The sequence below is a fragment of the Elaeis guineensis genome, chromosome 6 (genome assembly GCF_000442705.2).
Source record: "Elaeis guineensis isolate ETL-2024a chromosome 6, EG11, whole genome shotgun sequence".
Taxonomy (NCBI): Eukaryota; Viridiplantae; Streptophyta; class Magnoliopsida; order Arecales; family Arecaceae; genus Elaeis; species Elaeis guineensis.
Window position 1 is genome coordinate 121537631 of NC_025998.2, and position 23589 is coordinate 121561219.

Sequence of the window (23589 nt, forward strand, 5' to 3'; positions counted from 1 at the left end):
TCAATAGGACAAGGAACCCTAAGAGTTCTACCAAGTTTGAGTTGTTTGATTAGTTGGTGTCTAGGCAAGTCCCTGAGGGTGGTTTGTTAAATTGGTTCAGTTGCTGGCCTGGCCAACTCGTTTGGTGTCTAGAAAGGCAACGATGAGTGAACCTCCCACCTCTTATACTTACCTGGCTAACTAGTTGATCAATCTCCACTTGGAAGGTTTGAAGGGTCATCTTGGAACAGTTAGGAGCTGTCTAGATTTAGGTTAACCCTAGGATAGATTGAGTTTAATTTATTGATTCACTTGTTTGAAAAAAAAAAAAAAATTTAAAATTTAAATTAATTTGGTTACTTTTCTTTAGATTTAGGACTCCTTAGGATCTTCTCTTTAGAACTTTTTCTCTTTTCTTTCTTTTCCTTATACATAAAAATTTTATTAAAAAAAAAAAAATTGTATAAACATCGAGAACCGTACACTTCGTGTGTGGAGAAGAGTGTCGGGTCGTCTAGTTAGAATTGAGTCAATTCCTGTTGTTCCAATGGCTGAACCAATCCAACCCATGACCCTTAAGGATTTGTGTTATCCAGTTGGCTCCATCCAACCATCTTGTATCAGGTTGCCACAACCCACAGCTAACAATTTTGAAATCAAACCTCAAATCATAAATATGCTTCCAAAATTCACAGGATTAGAGGATGCTTATATATTTATTAGAGAATTTGAGGAGGTATGTGCAACCATGAAACTGCAATTAACAGAGGATGAGGTCAAACTTAGATTAATCAACTTTGCCCTTAAGGACAATGCTAAGAAGTGGCTTTATAGTCTGCCAAACTATTCTGTCACTACCTGGGAGGGCTTTGTGAGAACATTTTTAAAAAAATATTTCCCCCATCATAAAACAGCTAGGATTAGGAATGAAATAAATCAATTTTACCAACTAGCTGGTGAATCATTTTGGAAGTACTTTGATCGTTTCAAGAATCTTTTGACCCAATGCCCACACCATGGAATAGAAACTTGGAGACTATGCCAGATCATCTATGAGGGGTTAGATTCAAACTCAAGAACCATGCTAGAGTCCATGTGCCAAGGCCAATTTATGGACAAAGAAACTACTGAAGCTTGGCAATTCTTAGAAGACCTAGCCGAGAAAAATTTACAGTGGGAAACAACTAGGGAACCTGATAAAGCTACACCTTCAAGAGGAGGAATGCATCAAATTCAACCAACCTTAGCATCAGAGGCCAAGATTGCAACCTTAACACGTAGATTGGAAGCCTTAGAATTACAGAGACCAGCCAATGTAAATCAAATATCTGCACCCATGTGTAAAGGGTGCAATGCACCAAACCATGTCTTAGAAGAATGTTCCTACTCGAATGAGTGTGCACAGGTGAATGCCACCTATCAAGGACCATTGAACAATCCTTATGCACCCACATATAACCCAGGTTGGAGGAATCACCCGAATTTCTCATGGTCCCAGAATCCTAATGTAGGTAATCCAAATTTCAATCAGCAAAATCTAAGGTCCAACCCAGTGATGAACAACCCGCCAGGCTTCCATGATAATGACAAGAAAATTACCTCTTTAGAGAAAAGCCTAGAAGCCATGATGAAGACACATACCAGCTTTATGCAAACCACGGGTCAACTCATAAATAATAACACCCAAGCTATAGCCCGTCTGGAAATGCAAGTAAGTCAGCTGGCTTCGACCATTAGTGAACGAGAACATGGTAGGTTACCTAGCCAACCTGAGCCAAATCCTAGGAACCAAAATGGTCCACGACCCCAACAAGGAAACCAAGTTAATGGTGTAAATGCCATTCATACCTTAAGATCAGGAAAACAAATAGACAATAAGGTAGTTGCACTTGATGATATAGATGACTCATCTGCCGAGTCACCTTCTAAAACTACTACCTTTCAACCTCAAGCACCAGAAACTGAAAATTCACCTAGTCCAGTACTTAAAAGTCCTAGAGCTCCTTTTCCAAACAGACTGAAATCCAATAAATCTGAACATTTAGACAAAATTTTAGAGGTATTTAAACAAGTCCAAGTTAATATTCCTCTTTTAGATATAATCCATCAGGTTCCAACTTATGCCAAATTTTTAAAAGATCTCTGCACTAGGAAAAGGACCACTAATGTACCAAAGAAAGCATTTTTGGCTGCAAGTGTCAGTTCATACCTATCTAGCCATGTGCCAATTAAATATAAGGACCCTGGAGCTCCAACAATTTCTTGTGTTATTGGAGAAACCAATATAAAAAAGGCCTTGCTAGATCTAGGAGCTAGTGTGAATATCCTTCCATATTCGGTGTATGAACAACTAGGATTAGAAAAACTTCAACCTACTGGGATCACATTACAGTTAGCCGATAGATCTCTCAGGATCCCTAAGGGAATGGTCGAGGATGTTCTGATAAAGGTTGAAAATTTTATTTTCCCTATAGATTTTATTGTTTTAGAGACTGAGCCAGTTGCGAATCCTAAAGGACATATACCTGTCATTTTAGGAAGACCATTCTTAGCTACGGCCAATGCTGAAATCAATTGTCGAAATGGTCTGATGAAGTTATCCTTTGGGAATATGACCATTGAGCTTAATGTTTTTAACTTAGAACAGGAATCCTCTTCTCATGCTGATGTCAATGTAGTCCAAGATGGTATTTATGAATCCATTGACATTAGTGATGATGAAGTCGACCTAGAGTCTAACCCCTGGTTAATCCATGAGTCTGAGGATGTCAATGAAATACTTAAAGAAAATCAGATTAATCAGGAATCGACACTTCCTACTGAACCAATCATTGAGATGGTGAACTCATCACCTAAACCATCGATAGAGGAAGCACCCATTTTAGAACTGAAGCCCCTCCCAGAACATCTCAAGTATGCATATCTAGGACCCAAAGAAACTTTGCCTGTAATTATTGCATCAGACCTAGATCCCAAGCAAGAGGAGGAGTTATTGTCAGTTCTAAAAGCAAATCAAGAGGCAATAGGTTGGACCATAGCAGATATCAAAGGAATAAGCCCTTCTATAGTTCAACATAGAATATACTTAGAGGAAGAGGCTAAACCAACAAGAGAAGCCCAAAGAAGGCTTAATCCAGTTATGAAGGATGTAGTTAAAAAGGAGATTCTGAAACTCCTAGATAGTGGAATAATTTATCCTATTTCTGATAGCTCTTGGGTAAGCCCAGTTCAAGTAGTACCCAAGAAATCTGGGGTAATAGTGGTCCAAAATGATGCAAACGAACTTATCCCAACTAGGACCCAAACGGGATGGAGGGTCTGTATAGACTATAGAAAGTTGAATGCTGCGACAAGGAAAGATCACTTTCCTTTGCCATTTATTGATCAAATGTTGGAAAGACTAGCCGGACAAGAGTTTTACTGTTTTCTTGATGGATACTCCGGTTACAACCAGATCCCCATAGCCGCTGAAGATCAAGAAAAGACTACATTCACCTGTCCATTTGGTACTTTTGCCTATAGACGAATGCCCTTTGGACTATGTAATGCACCGGCAACCTTTCAGAGATGCATGATCAGCATATTTTCAGATATGATAGAACGATTTCTAAAATTTTTATGGATGACTTTTCTGTTTTTGGTCTAACCTTCTCCGAGTGTCTGAATCACCTGCAATTAGTTCTAGAACGATGTAAGGAGAAGCACCTAGTTCTCAACTGGGAAAAATGTCAGTTTATGGTCAAACAGGGAATAGTTCTTGGCCATGTCATTTCTAAAAAGGGGATTGAAGTGGACAAGGCTAAAATAGATCTAATTGCAAGTCTTCCACCACCTAAATCTGTGAAAGAAATACGTTCATTTTTAGGTCATGCTGGATTCTATAGAAGGTTTATTGCCAACTTTAGCAAAGTAGCACGTCCACTGACTAATCTTTTGGCAAAGGATACTAAATTTAAATTTACTCATGAGTGCTTGGAATCCTTTGAATTTCTAAAAAATGCACTTGTATCAGCTCCAATCATTCATCCTCCTGTCTGGTCTGAACCATTTGAATTAATGTGTGATGCGTCCGATCATGTTGTGGGCGCAATCTTAGGTCAACGAATAAATAAGCTGCCTAGAGTGATATATTATGCAAGTAAAACCTTAAATGATGCGCAGCTTAACTACACCACAACTGAGAAGGAGTTCCTTGCCGTTGTCTTTGCTTTAGAGAAATTTAGATCTTATTTGGTTGGGACCCACACCATTGTTTACACCGATCACTCAGCCATTAGACATCTCCTAGCAAAGAAGGATGCCAAGGCACGTTTAATCAGATGGATTTTGCTCCTTCAAGAATTTGACCTAGAAATTAGGGACAAGAAAGGCATTGAGAACGTTGTAGCAGATCATTTGTCCCGAATTCCAGTTGCACCATCTAGTGAACCACCCATCAATGAATCTTTCCCAGATGAGCAACTCATGTCTTTGTCTACTGAACCTTGGTTTGCTGATATTGTAAATTATTTAGCCATAGGCAAGATACCTTCTCATTGGACTAAGCAGGATAAATATAAATTCTTTGCCCAAGTGAAGTATTTCATTTGGGATGATCCTTATCTTTTTAAACAATGTCCTGATCAAATTATTAGAAGGTGTATCCCAGATAACGAAGTCATGAATATTTTATCTTTTTGTCATGATCAAGCATGTGGGGGTCACTTCGCGTCTAAGAAAACTGCTGCTAAGGTTCTCCAATGTGGTTTTTATTGGCCCAATTTGTTTAAGGATGCTCACGAATATTGTAAAAATTGTGCTCAATGTCAGAAAATGGGCCGAATCACCAAGCGACACATGATGCCACTCAACCCAATCTTGGTAGTTGAAGTTTTTGATGTTTGGGGGATCGATTTCATGGGACCATTTCCAAATTCCTTTGGAAATGAATATATTCTAGTAGCAGTTGATTATGTTTCAAAATGGGTAGAAGCAATTGCATGTAGAACACCCGATAGCAAAATGGTCATTAAGTTTCTTAAAGAAAATATTCTCTCCCGTTTCGGTATTCCTAGGGCAATCATTAGTGATCGGGGAACCCATTTTTGTAACCGACCTTTTGCAACATTGATGAAAAAGTATAATGTCACCCACAAATTGGCCACACCATATCATCCTCAAACTAGTGGGCAAGTTGAAGTGTCAAACCGACAAATCAAACAGATCCTGGAAAAAACTGTTAATGCCAATAGAAAGGATTGGTCTTTAAAATTAATTGATGCACTTTGGGCATACCGAACCGCTTTCAAGACCAATCTAGGAATGTCTCCTTATAGGATTGTGTTTGGTAAACCATGTCACTTGCCTATTGAGATAGAACACAAAGCCATGTGGGCCATCAAACAACTAAATACAAATTTGAACGATGCTGAAAACCATAGGAAGCTTCAATTGAATGAATTAGAAGAACTTAGAAATGAAGCCTATGAAAATGCAAGGATATACAAGGAACGAACCAAAGCATTTCATGATCAATCAATTATAAGAAAAACTTTCAATATCGGACAAAAGGTGCTCTTATATAACTCTAGATTACATCTGTTTCCAGGAAAGCTTAGGTCTAGATGGACAGGACCATTTTTAGTAAAGGAAGTTTTTTCACATGGAGCTGTTGAGATTGAAAACCCAAGTAATGGTGTTATCTTTAAAGTTAATGGTCAACGATTAAAACCATTCTTGGAATTACCTGTCAAGACTGTTGAAGATGCCATGGTTCTTTATGAACCAACTTATTCTGATTAAGTTGCTTCGAGGTTTGGTCTGGCTGAAGACATAAAACTTAGCGCTTCTGGGAGGCAACCCAGCTTATTTAATTTCTAATGCTTTCTTTGTTTTCAGTTTGCTTAGGACAAATAAATTAGATAAACTCTATTGGGAACAATGTCGGTCAAGTTGAGGGGAGAGCTTGAACAAAATCAGGTGTTATCATTTCCTTTTCCTTCCACTATGAGTTATTTCTTGCATTTAATATATTATGTAAAAAAAAATAAAAAAATAATAAAAATATATATATATATATATGAAATAAATTAATCTATAAAAGAAATAAGAGTAAGTTAGAAAGTATTTGCTAATGTAGTGAGTCACGGAGAAGATTAGCTGGTTAGACTCTTGGTGGCTTAGGTCATTTAAAGACTATTAGCACTTCCAATTGCACATGCACACTAACAAGGTAAAGTAGGTGTTAATTGTAAGGCCAATTAAGGATTTGAGTATTATTTAAATTAGATAATTTTCTCTACACCCCAATTGAAGAAATTTGAATTTAAGGAAAGAGCTACCTGCCTGAAATAAAATGCAAAACACAGAGTAAATGTGGATTGTCCTAAGCCTAGTAACCGGGTCTCTTCACCTAAGTCAAGTGTTGAGATTCGCGTCAAACGGTGATGGGAAGGCCAGGATGCTCAGCAAAAAAAAAAAAAAAAAAAAAAAAAAAAAAAAAAAAAACAGTGTGAAAGCTACCTTAGTTCTTTGTTTAATCTGGGGTGTATAGAAAATTAATCGAACTAAGTTATGAAAAATGATACAATTGGCCTGTACAAGTTAATACTGAAATACTAAGTTAGTTATCACTCACACAAGTGCTATAAAACTTTAAGTGTACTCTAAGAAAGCTTCTAAGTAGACTGACTACCGATTCTAATTCGAAGCTCATTACTTAGTAATACTAGAAAACTTCTTGAATTTCGATCTTAAATTAATTTGCAAAGGAAGGATCTTTTTGGAATATGATCTTATTTTGGTACATTGCTAAGGGACTAGCAATGATTAAGTTGGGGGGTGTGATTTATGTCACAAATTGACATAAAAAGTATCAATTAATATCTAAATTATCTAACTTTATTAAGAAATTGATACTTGTTATTATATTTTGCAGAAGAAGAGATCATCAATAGAAAGAACAAGGAAAGAGGATTCCAACGGCGCAAATTTTATGCAAAACGGAGTTAAATTGACCCAGGAATTGAAGAATGAAGAAAGAAGACTCAATTGGGTCAAACCCGAGTCAAATCAGATCAAAATTGGTCAAAAATCAACTGATTTGGTGATCTGGTTAGCCGCCTGGTCTACAGCAACAGGCGCATGGACCATGGACCCATCGGCGCACCATAAACCCCCTAAAACCTCTTAGTCCCACATCGGAAATTTTGAAAACCTTATAACCCCCAAATGCCTATAAAAAGCCCCCAAAGGCCCTTGTTTTATGTATTCTTCCTTCCGATCAAGCTTGTAACCCTAGATAATGGGGTTTTTAGCTCTCTTTTCAAGCCTCGAGCTTTGAGGTTTTTGTAATAAATTTTTTTTATATATAAAATCTTATTTTTATGCAATTTCATCTCTTTACATTATGCAATTTATTTTTCTTGCAATTAGGATAGTTTAATTTATGCAATTTAATTTTATGCAATTAGGTTAGTTTAAATTATGCAGTTTAAATTTATGCAATTAGGATAGTTTAATTTATGAAATTAGGGTAGTTTATTTTTCTGTATTTAAATTTTGTAAGTAGATTTAGATCATGTCTAGCTAAGCATCCCTTCTAGGGTTTGCGATGAAGCTAGATCATGAGTAGGGATTTTACATAGGGTTCTTTCTTTTTCTTAGGGTTTCTTTTTCTTCCTCTTTTGCCAAGAATTTTTGATGAACTACAGTTGGGTCAGAGTCCCTTCATAGTTCATGCTTGATTCAGTGCATAGGAGGAGAAAACCCTAAGGGATCCTAGTTACTACTCCCCTGTAAAGAATCTTGATAGGTTATCGTTGGGCCTTAGTCCCTTCATAATCTATGCTTGGGAAAGACAAGAGGAGTAGTCGTTAGGATCAATAAGAAAAATTTTAGGTAGAATTCCCTAATCTAGATCTAGTGGATTCAAAAACCCTAGATCCTTAGTCTTATTGTCTTTAGCAAACAACTTTCGACTTTCGATTTTTGTTAAAGCTCACTTGAGCATAGATTTGAAAATTATTTTTAAAATCAAGTCTCTGTGGGATCGACCCGTACTCGCTGGTCGTGCTACTCTGCACACCGTGCGCTTGCGGTTTTATTTACAAATTTTAAGATTTGAACATCACCTATCTCCTTAGTAAGATGATCCAGTCACCTTTTACTGAAAAAGATGAACAAGCCAATGATGGTCTAAGTCTGATATATATTGATGTATTAGATCTACAAACATATTTATCATAAATTTAGATTATTTAAAATATTTAAATAATTTTTTAAAAGGTAGAGATATAAACTAAAAAGAGTATTAAAACTCTTCAGTCAGACCAAAGAGGAGAATGCCTTTTCGATAAATTTTTGACATATCTAGAAGAGAATAGGATTCTCTTTTATTGGAATTGATTTTGTTAAACATAGTTCAATCCATGATGGGATTTATAAGTCTACCAATCTCTTTTTAAGGTTATACTCTTGAGACTACTTGTCATGTTTTGAATTAGATTTTAAAATAATCAGTCGCAAAGACTCTATATGAGATATGGACTAGGCATAAGTCGATATTCTCTTATCTTAGGGTTTGGGAGTGTTTGATTTATGTCAAGCAATTGCAAACTAATTAGTTTGGATTTCAATCCTATGTATATTATTTTATAGGATAACCCCAAAGAATCTCGAGAATATAACTTCTACCTTGTCAAAGAACAAAAGTTGTTCGGTATTTTTTTTAGAAAAGAAGTACCTTGGTGAAGGAATTGATACCTTTAATATAGAACTTATAAAGTTCGATAGGTAGAAGAACTGACAAAATCTGGTGAACCCATAAAATCAGATTTGATTAGATCAAACTTGAAACCTATTGTAAAAGCACCATTAAGAAGATCCGATAGAGTACTACATTTGTCAGATAAATATTTTGGTTTCTAATTCCGAGACGTGATCCTATTGAACTCGATGAAAATAACAAGACTTTGATCATCTATATGGATGCTATGCAGAGGTCCGACTTCAATTAATGGCTTGGAGCCATAAAGTTCGAAATGAGTCCATGAAGGTCAACGGTGTATGGACACTCGTTGATCCACTCGAAAGGGTAATGCTCATAGGGTGCAAGTGGATCTTCAATAGCATTAGAGAGCGTAGACGAGAAAGTGGAGATTTACAAAGCTTGTCTGGTTGCCTAAGGATATTGTCAACATTATGGTATTGACCATAACAAGATAATTTTCTTCTATGAAAATGCTAAATATTTTGAAGATTGGAACATGCATTTAGATAAGTGATCAAAATGCATGGTTTCATTGAGAACAAAGAAGAACCCTGCAAATACAAATGGGCTAACAGTTCTATGAGTGTATTTCTTATTTTGTATGTGAATAAAATTTTTTTAATCAAAAATGATATTTCTTACATTACAGAGAATAAAAATTTCGCTATTATCATTGTTCTCCATAAAGGACTTAGGAAAAGCATCCTTCATCTTAGGGATAAAGATCTATAGAGATAGATCTAAGAGGCTACTTAGGTTATCTCAATCTATGTACATAGAATGTTTATAAGTAGAACTTGTTCTATCATAAACACCATGTATAAGATCGGATATGATATAGTCACTAGGATAGTGAGTGGATACCTGCAAGATCTGGGTGAGAATCACTGGTAGGTCATCCTTGAGTATTTTAGAAATACTAAGGATCAGTGACTCGATTATGAAGAATCTAACTTAAAACTTGTAGAGTATGATTCTAGTTTTTAGTTGGATATAATAATAACAAGAATGTATCAGAGTACATCCTTACCTTAAATAATAGAGCAATGTACTGAAAAAGTTCCAAGCAGAGCAATATAGCCAATTCAAATTGCGAGGCAGAATGCGTTGCAATATCCGATGCTTGTAAAAAAGCTATGTGATTGTATAGGTTCACTGATAAGCTAGGAGTGACACCCTTCAAAAATGGTTCTGCTATATTGTACAGCATCGGAGCCATAGTTCAGGTCAAAGAGCCGAAGTCTCATTAGCTTACCAAGTATTTTGCATCGCTATCACCTTATTCGAAAAATCTATTAAGGTGACATCGAATTTTAAAAAATCGATGGAAAGAAGAATATGATCAACCTATTTACTAAAGCCTCGGTATCTAGGAGTTCTGAGATGATAAATTGAAGATGGATATATGATACTATACTGATTGGCTTTAATCCAAGTAAAAATTATTGAAAAATATATCCTCAAATCAATCGTTTGACTATTGTGTTAATTATAAATGAATATAAATTGATAAATAATAAAAATTATTTGACTTTTTTATCACAAGATGACATCTTTTAACGAACACCTATATTGTGATGAAGTCTTTAAGATTATTTTGATCGATAAAAGAGGATTTATCGTATAATCCTTAAACTAGTTTGCGATCAAATGATATGCTATTACTAGGACAATAGCAATATCAAGTGTAGATTGTTGTGTGCTATATGCGTTAGTTGTCTTTGTAACCAAATAGTATGGAGATACTAGTATGACATGCAGATGAGATGTAGGAGTATATCGTCGCATGCAGGTGAGATGTAGGAGTATATCATCACTAAACTTGATCAATTGCGGAGCACTCTGCTGTCAAGAGTAGCTTGTGAAGGGTATGAGTATAAGTGTCCTTTCGATCTGAGATCACCACAATGACCTGCAAGCAACTCATCACTATACTTTAGTACTTGACTAACTGAGTTTCTAATTCAATGATGGAAGATTTCTAGGTGCAGTCAAGTACTTGTCAAGTCGGTGTATGAGTCAAGATAGAATTGATCCCTCCGAATTAGTAAGAGTTAATATATCAATGTATTTTAATTTAGTAAAATTTGAGTCTGAGTAATCCATGTGATGGATTTGAAAGATTGAAATATAATGATACATTAACTCCTACTAATTCGGAGGGATCAATTCCATCTTGACTCACGCATCAACTTGACAAGTACTTGACTGCACTCAAAAATTTTTCATCACTAAATTAGAAACTCAATTAGTCTAAAATCAAAGTATAGTGAGTTGCTTGCAAGTCACTGTAGTAATCTCAGGTTGGAGGAATACTTATACCCATATCCTTCGTGAGCTATTCTTGATAGCAGAGTGCTCCGCAATTGATCAGGTTCAGTGATGATGTACTCCTAACATTCAGTGATGATGTACTCCTACATCTCACCTGCATACCATACCAGTATCTCCATACTATTTGGTTATAAAGACAACCAATACATATGGCACACAACGACCTACACTTAATATCGCTATCGTTCTAGTAATAGCGTATCGTTTGGTCGCGAATCAGTTTAAGGGTTATGCAATAAATCCTCCTTTATTGATCAAAATAATCCTAAAAATTTTATCACAATATAGGAGTTCATTAGAAGATGTCACTTTATAATGAAAAAAGTCAAATAACTTTTATTATTTATCAATTCATATTCATTTATAATTAGTACAATTGTCAAACGATTGGCTTTAGAACACATTTTCCAACAGCATAAACTAGTGACTTCTTCTTTTTCTATTTTGGAGCATATTTTTTTTTACTTATTTTGTTCCTTTATGAGTAGCTTCCAATTGATTCCATACTTCTTAAGCTAAAATATAAATAGATATCTGATTAAGTTCATTATCATCAAGAGAATAATAAAGAACATCTGTGGCCCTGGTATTCAACTAGGCCATTTTCTTGTCATATTCATCCTATTTCCTTTTAGGTGTGTGAAGTCCATTTATTATGATACTTCATATATCATAATCTAAGGCTTGAATTCATATGTGCATGCAAGCCTTCCAACATGTGTAATTGGTGCCACTGAAAGTGAATGGTGGTTTATAAATTGGCCTTCAGTAAGAGAAGATCCAATTAGGGTTATCATGATCTTTAACTTTTGATCTTTTGATCAATTGGATTGGTACCTTGTTCAGATACCACTTGCTGTCCAAATGTGACAATCCAAGAGAGTGGATGAATTAGGTTTCTTAAAATTTAAATAATTTGAACAAGTATATGCACCAAATTTAGTGTTACTGTGTGAAAGGGAGGTGAATATAATATAAAACAATAGAATTAAATTAATGGATACCATGCAAGAGAATAAATCAAAAACACAATCATAAAAACAATAATTTCATAGAGGTATGGGAACAAATCCAATATCTATATCTACTCCCTAAGACCCACACTTGAGAATTGCACTATAATCCTAGAGATTACAATTCAATTATTTTGACTGAGCTCATAATCAATCCAGTTGGTTTTGCATAAGCTCACCAATCAAAATCTTTCACTTTGATTGTTTTAAGCTGGCTCATAGTCTATCCAGTTAGTTTTGCATAAACTCATCAAGCAAAACCTTTCTAACTAAGTCATTGAAAGACTTGGTCAATACACTATTAAGTGGCTTGGACAAACCTATTCCACAAGTTCCTATCTCAGAAAACTTGCAAAGAAAGCAAAATAAGCAGTTGAGTATAACAAATTGATCCAAAGCTCAAGCAAAAAAATTTCATTAAAGCATGGTTGGAAGTCAATGGTGGTTGCTCTTTGAAGCTCAGAGTTCTTTTCTTTAATTAAATAAGAGGCTCTTTGACACTTGCTATGGATGCTTTCTTGGTACTTAATTAAATGCATTTGAATCCTCTCTATTAGCCTTTCATAAAGATATTCAATGCTCCAACCAAGAACTAAAGTTTTTCTCTTTTCTATTCACTTGACTTTCTTCCCAATTAAACCTTTGATCTTAAACACTCTTAAACTTGGTTGGAACAAGTGCACTAGTCATTGGAAAAACCAAACTAGCCATTCAGAGTGAGATTTACCCAATGAAAACTATTAGAAAAACTAGTTGTTAGGTCGTCGACCATAGAGAGGTGGACTCCTATTCTTCAAGGGTTGACTCTGAAGGGAATATGCGGTAGTGCAGTACATACAATTTTAAATTTTTATGTAGTAGAAATAATAGATTAAATAATTTAATTCTAATCACATATATAAGATCTAATCTTAGACTATCATATTAAGATCTTTGATATAAAAAATGTATGCTTTAGATCTAAAAATAAAAATCATATTGATCTCGTCAATGCTGAAATTTTAGATCTAACTATTAGATCTACCATAGGAATCAAAATAAATTAGAGATCGTTACCAAATAAATTTTTATCCTGATCTTCTATAATCCAATGGTTGGAGAGGGTGTTCCTCAGGTTGCCCACAACCACACAAAGTCATCTGGCCTCTATAAAAAAATTCACATGAAGACTGGCACAGATCAGGGGCTCGGAGATGCTAGTCTGCAAACAACTTCGACAGCTAATCTTTTTCTTCTTCTACAAGCACCTTGGACACTCCAAAGTGATAGGAGATCTAGAGGAGGAAGAGAGGAAAAGGAGAAGAGGCTTTGGAAATAAAAAAACAGCAAGAGAATTGATTCTGGGATGTCCAAGAGAGGGGAGCCCTTTTTATAGACTAGGAATTAGGGCTTTCCAAGGAAGGGTGTCATGAATCAATACCAAAATATCTTTTTGGCATCTCAAAAAATTCTAAAAAAAATATTAGGATGTGGAAAAGGAATCTAAAGTCTTACACACTAAAGAATTATTCAAGAAAAATAAAAAAAATAAAATGGTACCAACAATATACCATATATGAAAAATCTCTTTCCTAGTCTGCATCTTATCTCTAATTCGGATCGCATTCGAATTAGGCAAGAGAAAATATTATGACTCATCAGGTATTGCCACCCACCCTTATTAGATCCTCTCTCATGATACCAAAAATCACAATCCAAATCCAATTAGGCATGAAAAAATTGGCATGGATCCAGATTTGGTGCAAAAGATAAAGATAGAGTCTTAGTTTGACTTAGACTCTTCATTTCTAATTCAATTCTAATCCAAATCAAATTTTGATTAAAATCACTGATAGAAATAAATCTAATTCAATTAAAAATCTAAATATCTCATCAAATTCTTAATCCAATTAGAAATTAACTGAGTCCAAATCCTGATCGAATCAGGATCAAATTTCTTTTAAAATCGAGTTTGATCATATCAATCCCAATCTGAGTCGAACTGAATCTAATTCAGTTAGACTTGTTCCAAAACTCTTTACTCAATCAAATTAAGTCAATTAGTAATCTAATTACTAATTGATTTTCTATAAATGGTAGTCTCAGTCCAAGTGGGACTCTCCCATAGAGTCCTAGTCCAAGTAGGACTCTTAATCAGAGTTACAATCTAATTGGACTCTTTCAGCCATCAGATCTGATCAAGTCTTCTCATATGTATGACCTCATAGGTTTGAACCTAAGTCGATAGCATAAGAATAACTTTCTATACCAATTGATGTAACTATCTAGCAATGATGATCTAACGACCGGATAGGTCGAAGTATTGCAAAGCAACCTTCTAGACCCTACTAGTGTATGGTTATCGTATAATTTATCCCTTTGATCCAAATACTCAAAGTGACTTAGGATTTAACTGTCAACCCTAATTAAGTCGATGATATTATATTTCAACCTTTCAAATCCATCTCATGGATTATCCTGGCTAAGATTTTGCTAAATTAAAATACACTGATGCATATCTCTTAGTAATTTAGAGGGATCAATTCCATCTGGACTCACACACCGACTTGATAAGTACTTAACTACACCCAGTATCCTTCCATCACTAAGTTAGAAATTTAGATGGTTCAATACTAAAGTACAGTGAGTTGCTTATAAGTCATAATGGTAGTCTCAGATCAAAGAGATACTTATACCCATACCCTTCATGAGCTACTCTTGACAGTAGAGTGCTCGGCACATGATCACATTCGATGCAAATATACTCCTACATTCCATCTGCATGCCATAATAGTATCTTCACACTCCTTGATTGAGAGGACAACCAACTCATATGGCACACAATGACCTACACTTGATATCACTATCGTCCTAGTAATAGCGTATCGTTTGGTTGCGAATATTTTTAAGGACTTAACGACAAATACTCCTTTATCAATTAATAATAGTCCTAAGGACTTCATTACAACACAGGAGTTCAAAGATGGTCAATTTATAATAAAAATATCAAATAATTTTTATTAATAAAAATTCATATATAATTTATAAGAGGAGCACAATCGTCTAACGATTGATTTTGAAACACATTTTCCAACAACTCCCACTTGGACTAAAGCCAATTGGTACAATATCGTATACCCATCTTCGATTTGTGGTCATCAAACTTTTTGATTCTGAGAGCTTTAGTAAATGGGTTAGCTAGATTCTCTCTTCTGTCGATCTTCTAAAGATCGATGTCACCTCGATTCATGATCTCCTGGATAAGGTGATAATGGTATAGAATATGTTTGGTGCACTGATGGGATCTCGACTCCTTGGCTTGAGTAATAGCTCCAGTATTGTCATAACAAGATAGGGCCATCAATAAAGGGTGCCACTCCGAGCTCATCGATGAATTTCTGCAACCATACAGCTTTCTTCACAGCATCGAATGCCACGATATACTCCACTTCACAAACAGAGTCTGCCACAGTATTCTGTTTAAAATTTTTTTAGCAGATTGCTCTACTATTTAGGATAAAAATATAATCCGATACACTTACTATCGTCATGGTCTGACTGAAAGCTGGAGTCAGTGAACCCTATAAGTTTCAAGTTAGTTTCACCATACACAAGCCACTGGTCCTTAGTATTTTTTAAATACTTAAGAATGATCTTTACGACCTTCCAGTGGTTTTCTCCTGGATCAGACTGGTATCTACTCACTACCCCTAATGAGTATGCCACGTCTGGTCTTGTACATATCATGGCATACATAATAGAACTCACTGCTGAAACATATAGAACTCTACTCATATGCTCTCTCTCTTGAGGAGTTGTCAGACAATCTCATTTCGAAAGAAAAATTCTTTGGCCTATCAGAAGATAGCTTTTCTTGAAATTCTACATGCTGAACCATTTCAGCATGGTGTCTATGTACGTGGATTGGGATAGTCCGAGCAGCCTCTTAGATCTATCCTGTTGGGTATAAAAATACCCACAGTCAAAAGCCCTCAGCGGAATCAACTACAGCACAGCTCCGTCCGGACTCCTACGGGAGCCAGGCTCCGCCGCCGACATCAACTACAGAACGGCTCCGCCCAGACTCCTACGGGAGCCGGGCTCCGTCGCCGACATCAACTACAGAATGGCTCCGCCCGGACTCCTACGGGAGCCGGGCTCCGCCTCCGACATCAACTACAGAACAGCTCCGCCCGGACTCCTACGGGAGCCGGGCTCTGCCTCTGACATCGACTATAGCACAGCTCCGCCCGGACTCCTACGGGAGCCGGGCTCCGCCTCCGACATCAACTACAGAACAGCTCCGCCTGGACTCCTACAGGAGCCGGGCTCCGCCTCCGACATCAACTACAGAACGGCTCCGCCCGGACTCCTACGGGAGCCGGGCTCCACCTCCGACATCAACTATAGAACAGCTCCGCCCGGACTCCTACGGGAGCCGGGCTCCGTCTCTGACATCGACTACAGCACAGCTCCGCCCGGACTCCTACAGGAGCCGAGCTCCACCGCCGACATCAACTACAGCACAGCTCCACCCGGACTCCTACGGGAGTCGGGCTCCGCTTTCGGTATCAACTGCTGGTAAGCTCCGTCCGGACTCCTACGGGAGCCGGACTTCACCTTTAACTTTGATTGCAGAGGACTCCGCCCGGACTCCTACGGGAGTCGGGCTCTGCTCTCGGTATCAACTGCTGGTAAGCTCCGTCCGGACTCCTACGGGAGCCGGACTTCACCTTTAACTTTGATTGCAGAGGACTCCGCCCGGACTCCTACAGGAGCCGGGTTCCGCCCGCAACTTTAGCTCCGAGAGGGTTCCACCCGGACTCCCACGGAAGTCGGGCTCCACCCACGACCCCAACCGCCAGGAGGACCCCTCCCGGACCTCTACAGAGGCCGAACTCCGACCGCTGCCGAGCTTCAATCAACAGATCCGTGCCCCCTGGCAGGTCACAATAACAACCATGATCCTGTTCCACTTCCTGTAACGGATTCCGCGTGGCTCCATCACCCCCTGCGGCGGACCCATTACTCTCTGACAGGCTGTGTCAACGGCCACGATTCTGCTCCACTCCCTGCGGCAGGTGCTGCGCGACTCCACTACTCCCTGACAACTAGCGACGACGGACGCCGCTCCACTACCTGCAACTGGCTCTACGTGGCAGGCCATGACAATAGCCACGGGTCTACTCCACTACCCTTCGCAATAAATTCCCCTGACCATGGGCGGCCCACTACCAGACGGTTACAAATGTCGCCATCAATCCATTGCCTCCTCCGCTTATAAAAGGGGGACCCAGATACGTTATTCTCTAAGCTCATTTCTTATCTCAAAACTCTGCTAAATTCTTCGTTCGAGCACTCCATTCTTGTTGAGGCAGAGAACTGACTTGAGCGTCAGAGGGTCTTGCCGGAGCAACCCCACCTCCGGTTTAGACTTCCTTTGCAGGTCCCGGTGGCGACTGTGGCTTCCCCAACTCCAGCTTCTCCGACGCAAGCAGATTTTTGCACCAACAGGATTGGCGCTAGAGGAAGGGCTGAACCTTCGTAGTACCCTTGTTCTTAAAGGAGCGCTCAACGGATCCGCTTCCGGCCATATTTTTCGGCGCCCAATCCTCCTTCCCTCATCTGATGCCCTCTCATGAGGTCTCTGCGCAACTACCTCCGGCTATGGTCGCCGATAAAGGGTGGCCGGATGACCGGTCTCTGTCGGATTCCGTCAACGTCATCTCGAGGGAATCCCGACGGGAGGCAATCAGTGTACCAGCTGCATCCCCCAAGCGACAAAAAGTTGAAGAACCCATAACCTTCACTGAAGTGGACACCCAGGGAATCCAATTCCCTCATAACGATGCGGTCGTAGTTTCCTTGAACATAGCAAATTACGACGTCCGTCGCATTCTCGTCGACAACGGGAGTTCGGCCGACATCTTGTTCTACAATGCCTTTTCAAGAATGACCACTCTTGACGGTCATCTGAGACCGATTTGCTCCCCCTTGATAGGGTTTACCGGTGACGCCGTTCCGACGGAAGGAATGATAGCTCTGACTGTGACCGCGGGTCAGTTTCCAAAGCAATCCAGAGCTCTGGTGAATTTTCTGGTGGTAAAGGCGCCATCTGCCTACAATGCAATTCTTGGCCGACCCAACCTCAATGCCCTCAGAGCTGTTGTTTCAACCTACCATTTGAAATTGAAGTTCCCCACCAGCCAGGGGATCGGAGAGGTTCGGGGAGACCAAGCCCTGGCCAGACATTGCTACAACATCGCCCTGCAAAGAAGCGATCAAGCGGACCTCTGTCCGGTCGATGGATTGGATGCTCGCGATGACCTCACTGAGGAGAGGGGCGGTCCAATCGAAGACCTAATACCAATCCCTTTGAATGATGGGAACACGGAGCATGTGGTGTTAATTGGCTCCAACCTGGGGGAGGAGGTGCGGACGCGTCTTGTGGATTTCCTCCGAAGGAATGCGGACGTTTTCGCATGGGTCCCGATGGATATGCCGGGGATCGATACAGAAGTCATGGAACATCATCTGGCAGTCGACCCTAAACATCGGCCGACGAAAGAAAAAATCCGGAGTCATGCCCCGGAGAGGCAGAAGGCGATAGCCGAGGAAGTGGATAAGCTTCTCAAGGCCGGATTTATTAAGGAAGTCAATTATCCTGAGTGGATCTCCAATATTGTTTTGGTCAAGAAAGCAAACGGCAAGTGGAGGATGTGTATCGACTTCAAAAAGCTGAATAAGGCTTGTCCAAAGGACAGCTACCCCCTTCCCAGAATCGACCAACTGGTGGACGCTACCTCAGGCCATGAGCTCCTCACTTTTATGGATGCGTTCTCCGGCTATAACCAGATTAGAATGGCATCGGAAGATGAAGAAAAGACAGCTTTCATCACTAATCGCGGCCTTTACTGCTACAGGGTCATGCCGTTCGGCCTCAAGAATGCGGGCGCAACCTATCAACGATTGGTGAACAAAATCTTCAAAGAGCAGATCGGCCGAAACATGGAGGTTTACGTGGACGATATGCTTGTAAAAAGCAGGTCTTCCAGAAATCATGTCGCCGACCTCGAGGAAACCTTTGGCGCTCTTCGAAGGTATAGAATGAAGCTGAACCTGACCAAATGTGCTTTTGGGGTAACCTCAGAAAAGTTTCTGGGCTTCATGGTGTCGGGGCGCGGGATTGAGGCCAATCCAGAGAAAATTCGTACCATCCAAGAGATGACCGCCCCAAGGTCGATCAAGGAGGTTCAGTGCCTCACGGGAAGGATAGCGGCTCTTAATCGCTTTGTCGCGAGGTCGGCCGAACGATGTTTGCCCTTCTTTCAAACCCTCAAGCAGCCGAAGAACTTCTGTTGGACCTCTGAATGCCAACAGGCATTCGAAGAATTAAAAGGCTACCTTAGCTCACCCCCGCTGCTGGCGAAGTCCGAACCTGGGGAGGAACTATTTTTGTACCTGGCAGTCTCTCCCACGACCCTCGCAGCTGTCCTTATCAAAGAAGAAATGAAAGTCCAGCGACCGGTCTACTACATTAGCCACGCACTGAGGGACGCCGAGTCCAGGTATACTAAATTAGAAAAACTGACCTATGCCTTGTTGATTGCAGTTCGGAGACTCCGATCTTACTTTCAAGGGCACACGGTGACACTACTCACCGATCAACCGATCAAGGCGGTCTTGCACCGAGTTGATACCTTCGGAAGGATGGCAAAATGGGCGATCGAGCTCATGGAATTCGATATCAACTACAGACCTAGACCGGCAATAAAGGCCCAAATATTGGCAGATTTTATTGTAGAGTGCACCATCCCAGAGGAGGCCGAACCTGAGCAAAGTGGAGTTGACAGCCCGAGGTCTCAACCGAACTCCCCCGATGAAGAAGCCAGTCCCTCCGATTGCTTTTGGATCCTTTTTGTGGACGGATCTTCCAGCATGGCAGGTGCGGGTGCAGGCCTGATCTTGGTCAGCCCGGAGGGAGTCATCGCAGAGTACACTCTGCGTTTCGAGTTCCCCACAACAAACAATGGAGCGGAATATGAGGCTCTGATTGCAGGATTAAGGATCGCCAAAGAGCTGGGAATAGGTCAACTCCGGGTGCACAGCGATTCCCAACTTGTGGTGGGACAAGTCAGCGGGAGTTATGAAGCACGGGAAGACAGTATGGCCAGGTACCTTGAGAAAGTGAAGGAGCTTACCCCCGCCTTTAGCAGTTTCGACATCAGGCAGATTCCAAGGTCGGAGAATACCAGAGCCGATCTTCTCTCCAAGCTGGCGACATCGGCTCCGGCCGAATTGCCCAAAGGCGTCCTCTTTGAAGTTCTAAAACATCCGAGTACAGAAGAACCGCGGCCCGTAATGGAGATCGACCACGAGCCCAGCTGGGTCGACCCACTGATAACCTATCTTAGAGATGGAGTTCTCCCCCAGGACGCGAAAGAGGCCCGGAAGCTCCGAAATCAAGCCTCCCGATACATCCTTTATGAGGGCAAATTGTACAAAAGATCATACTCCTTGCCCCTCTTAAGGTGTCTCCGGCCCTCAGAAGCTGACTACGCTTTATGAGAAGTACACGAGGGAGCTTGCGGAAACCATTTGGGTGCCAGATCTTTATCCCACAAGCTACTCCGCCAAGGGTACTACTGGCCAACAATGCATCATGATTCGATTGAATATGTCAAAAAGTGTGATCGATGTCAGAGATACGCCAACATCCAGAGACAACCCGCTACCGAGCTCACACCCTTGAGTGCCCCATGGCCTTTTGCACAATGGGGGATGGATATTCTTGGCCCCTTTCCCATGGCGTCTGGGCAAAGGAAGTTCCTCCTTGTAGCGATCGACTACACCAAATGGGTCGAGGCCGAACCACTAGCAAAAATCACAGAAGCAAAAGTGCAAGATTTCGTTTGAAAGTCAATTGTGTGCAGGTTCGGTCTACCTAGAACCCTAATCACTGATAACGGACGATAATTCGCGGGAGCAAGGTTCACCGAATTCTGTGAAGATCTAAACATCTCCCACAACTTCACATCAGTAGCCCACCCTCAGGTGAACGGCGAAGCTGAGGTAACTAACAGAACCCTGTTGCAGGGGATTAAGACAAGGCTCGAAAAAGCAAAAGGGACTTGGGCGGACGAGCTTTATCATGTGCTATGGGTGTATCGAACCACCCAGAGGTTACCTACGGGGGAGACTCCCTTTGCTTTAGCCTTTGGTACGGAAGCCGTCATCTCGATCGAGCTTAAACTCCCATCGGCACGAGTCGTTGCATTCGACGAACACCAAAATTCACAAAGTCTCAGAGCCAACCTCGACCTGCTGGAAGAAAGATGGGAGATCGCTCAGGTTCGAATGGCAGCCTACAGACAGAAAGTTGCTCGATATTACAATGCCCGAGTCAAGAACAAAGCATTTAAAGCAGGAGATCTAGTGCTCCGACGAGCTGCTGTCTCGCAACCACAGGGCCAGGGGAAACTTGCCCCAAACTGGGAGGGACCTTACGAGGTCAAAGAAGTAGTCCGGCCCGGAACTTATTATCTTAAGGAGCTCGGAGGAGCCGACCTCCCACGATCATGGAGCTCAGAAAACTTACGGATGTACTACCAGTAATTTTGTTTTAATCAAAAAATGCGTGCCCATATGTCTTGGGACAATTCAAGCAAACTGTATCAAAAACAAAAGGGCAACCTCATAAAGTCGAAGGCCCGGTTCTTTTAGACCGGATGGGGGGAGAGGCCTTACAACACCCACATGCGCCCCCACAGCCCTGTTAGGGACAGGAGGAGAACCTCGCCCTAACTTGAGCAAAGTCGAAGGCCCGGTTCCTTTAGACCGGATGGGGGGAGAGGCCCTACAACGCCCATATGTGCCCCCACAGCCCTGTTAGGGACAGGAGAAGAACCTCGCCCTAACTTGAGCAAAGTTGAAGGCCCGGTTCCTTTAGACCGGATGGGTGGAGAGGCCCTACAACACCCATATGTGCCCCCACAGTCCTGTTAGGGACAGGAGGAGAACCTCGCCCTAACTTGAGCAAAGTCGAAGGCCCGGTTCTTTTAGACCGGATGGGGGGAGAGGCCTTACAACGCCCACATGCGCCCCCACAGCCCTGTTAGGGACAGGAGGAGAACCTCGCCCTAACTTGAGCAAAGTCGAAGGCCCGGTTCTTTTAGACCGGATGGGGGGAGAGGCCTTGCAGCGCCCTAACGCGCCCCCGCAACCAGGCTGGTAACGAGAGGAGAACCTCACACCGACTCGAGCAAATGGGAAGGCCCGGACTCCTACGGGAGCCGGGTTCCATCCACGACGCCAAAGAAAACTTCGCCCGGGCTCCTACGGGAGCCGGGTTCCGTCCACGACGCCCAGGAAAACTTCACCCGGACTCCTACGGGAGCCGGGCTCCATCGCCGACATCAGCTACAGGATGACCCCGCCCGGACTCCTACGGGAGCCGGGCTCCGCTGACAACAGCAACTGCCGATAAGCCTTGTCCGGACTTCTACGAAAGCCAGACTTTGCCTATTACTTTGATTGCAGGAAGACTTCGCCCTAACTCCTATGAGAGTCGGGCTACTCCAACTTCAGGAGGGCTTCTCCGTTCGGACTCCCAAGGGAGCCGAACTTAGCTCCGACTTCAGCAGAAAAAAAATCCAAGCAAAAAGGAAAGCAAACAGTGCCCGAAGGCAACGGAAGCTCGGATCCCCGTATTCAAGCCCTAAGAGGGACCTCGGGCCCGAAGGGCCCCAAGCGAACCTGCAACCATCAACGGAATGACAATTGGGTATTTTCGAACGGTGCAAGAGCCGAAAAGGAGCTCGGCAAATGATGACCCCACATGAGCAGAAGAGGTCGTCGATGACCTTGGGACAACGCGAAAAGGAAAAGAAGAAGAGAAGGAAGAAAGAGGAAAAGAAAATGAAGAAGTTCGACAGACAACTATTTAATGCGAGATGCAGACGAGGTAACAAAATCTCTTTTTCATTTAACAAGAGTATACGTTACAGGACCCGGTGGGTTAGAAAAAAAAAGAAGAAGAAGATACACATCATCGCAAGCCTCGCAAACACGGTTCGGGAAGGATGAACCGGAGGCCGCTCTGAGCTGCAAACTCCTCTTCCCGTCTCTGTCCTTCTCAGTCGCGTGCTCCAGTGCGTGTAACAGCTCTCACCCCATTTCGCCTCATTCTGTCTCCGAAGTCCCAACCCTAGCGGGAAAAGGATGGGATAGATCCCCGGAGGCGGTAAGGGCAATGGCGGCAGTAGCGAAGACCTGTTTCAAGAAGAACCGGAGTCACCTTGGAAGCGGTAGCGATGCCAGAGATGTGCCTCATATCCGAATGCTCCACGACAGCCGCCACCCAAAATACTCCGGCAAGGTCGGCATGCGCTACTTCCACCATCCCCGCAACAAGTTCCACTGCCCCACCGTCGACGCCGACTGCCTCTGGTCCCTCGGCCCCGACGGCATCAAGAATCCCGCCATAGCTTATGACGACAGCTCTGCCCTCTTGACCGGTATCACCCCGCCTTGCTG

General features: G+C 41.5%; 1 non-coding gene across 1 annotated transcript; it reads right to left on the reverse strand.

Annotated features, from left to right (window-relative positions):
• Positions 1–895: 895 nt before the first annotated feature.
• LOC140858940 (small nucleolar RNA R71) lies at positions 896–1002 on the reverse strand. The gene has a single exon (XR_012142344.1). It is a non-coding gene; the product is annotated as a small nucleolar RNA R71 (small nucleolar RNA).
• Positions 1003–23589: the final 22587 nt, after the last annotated feature.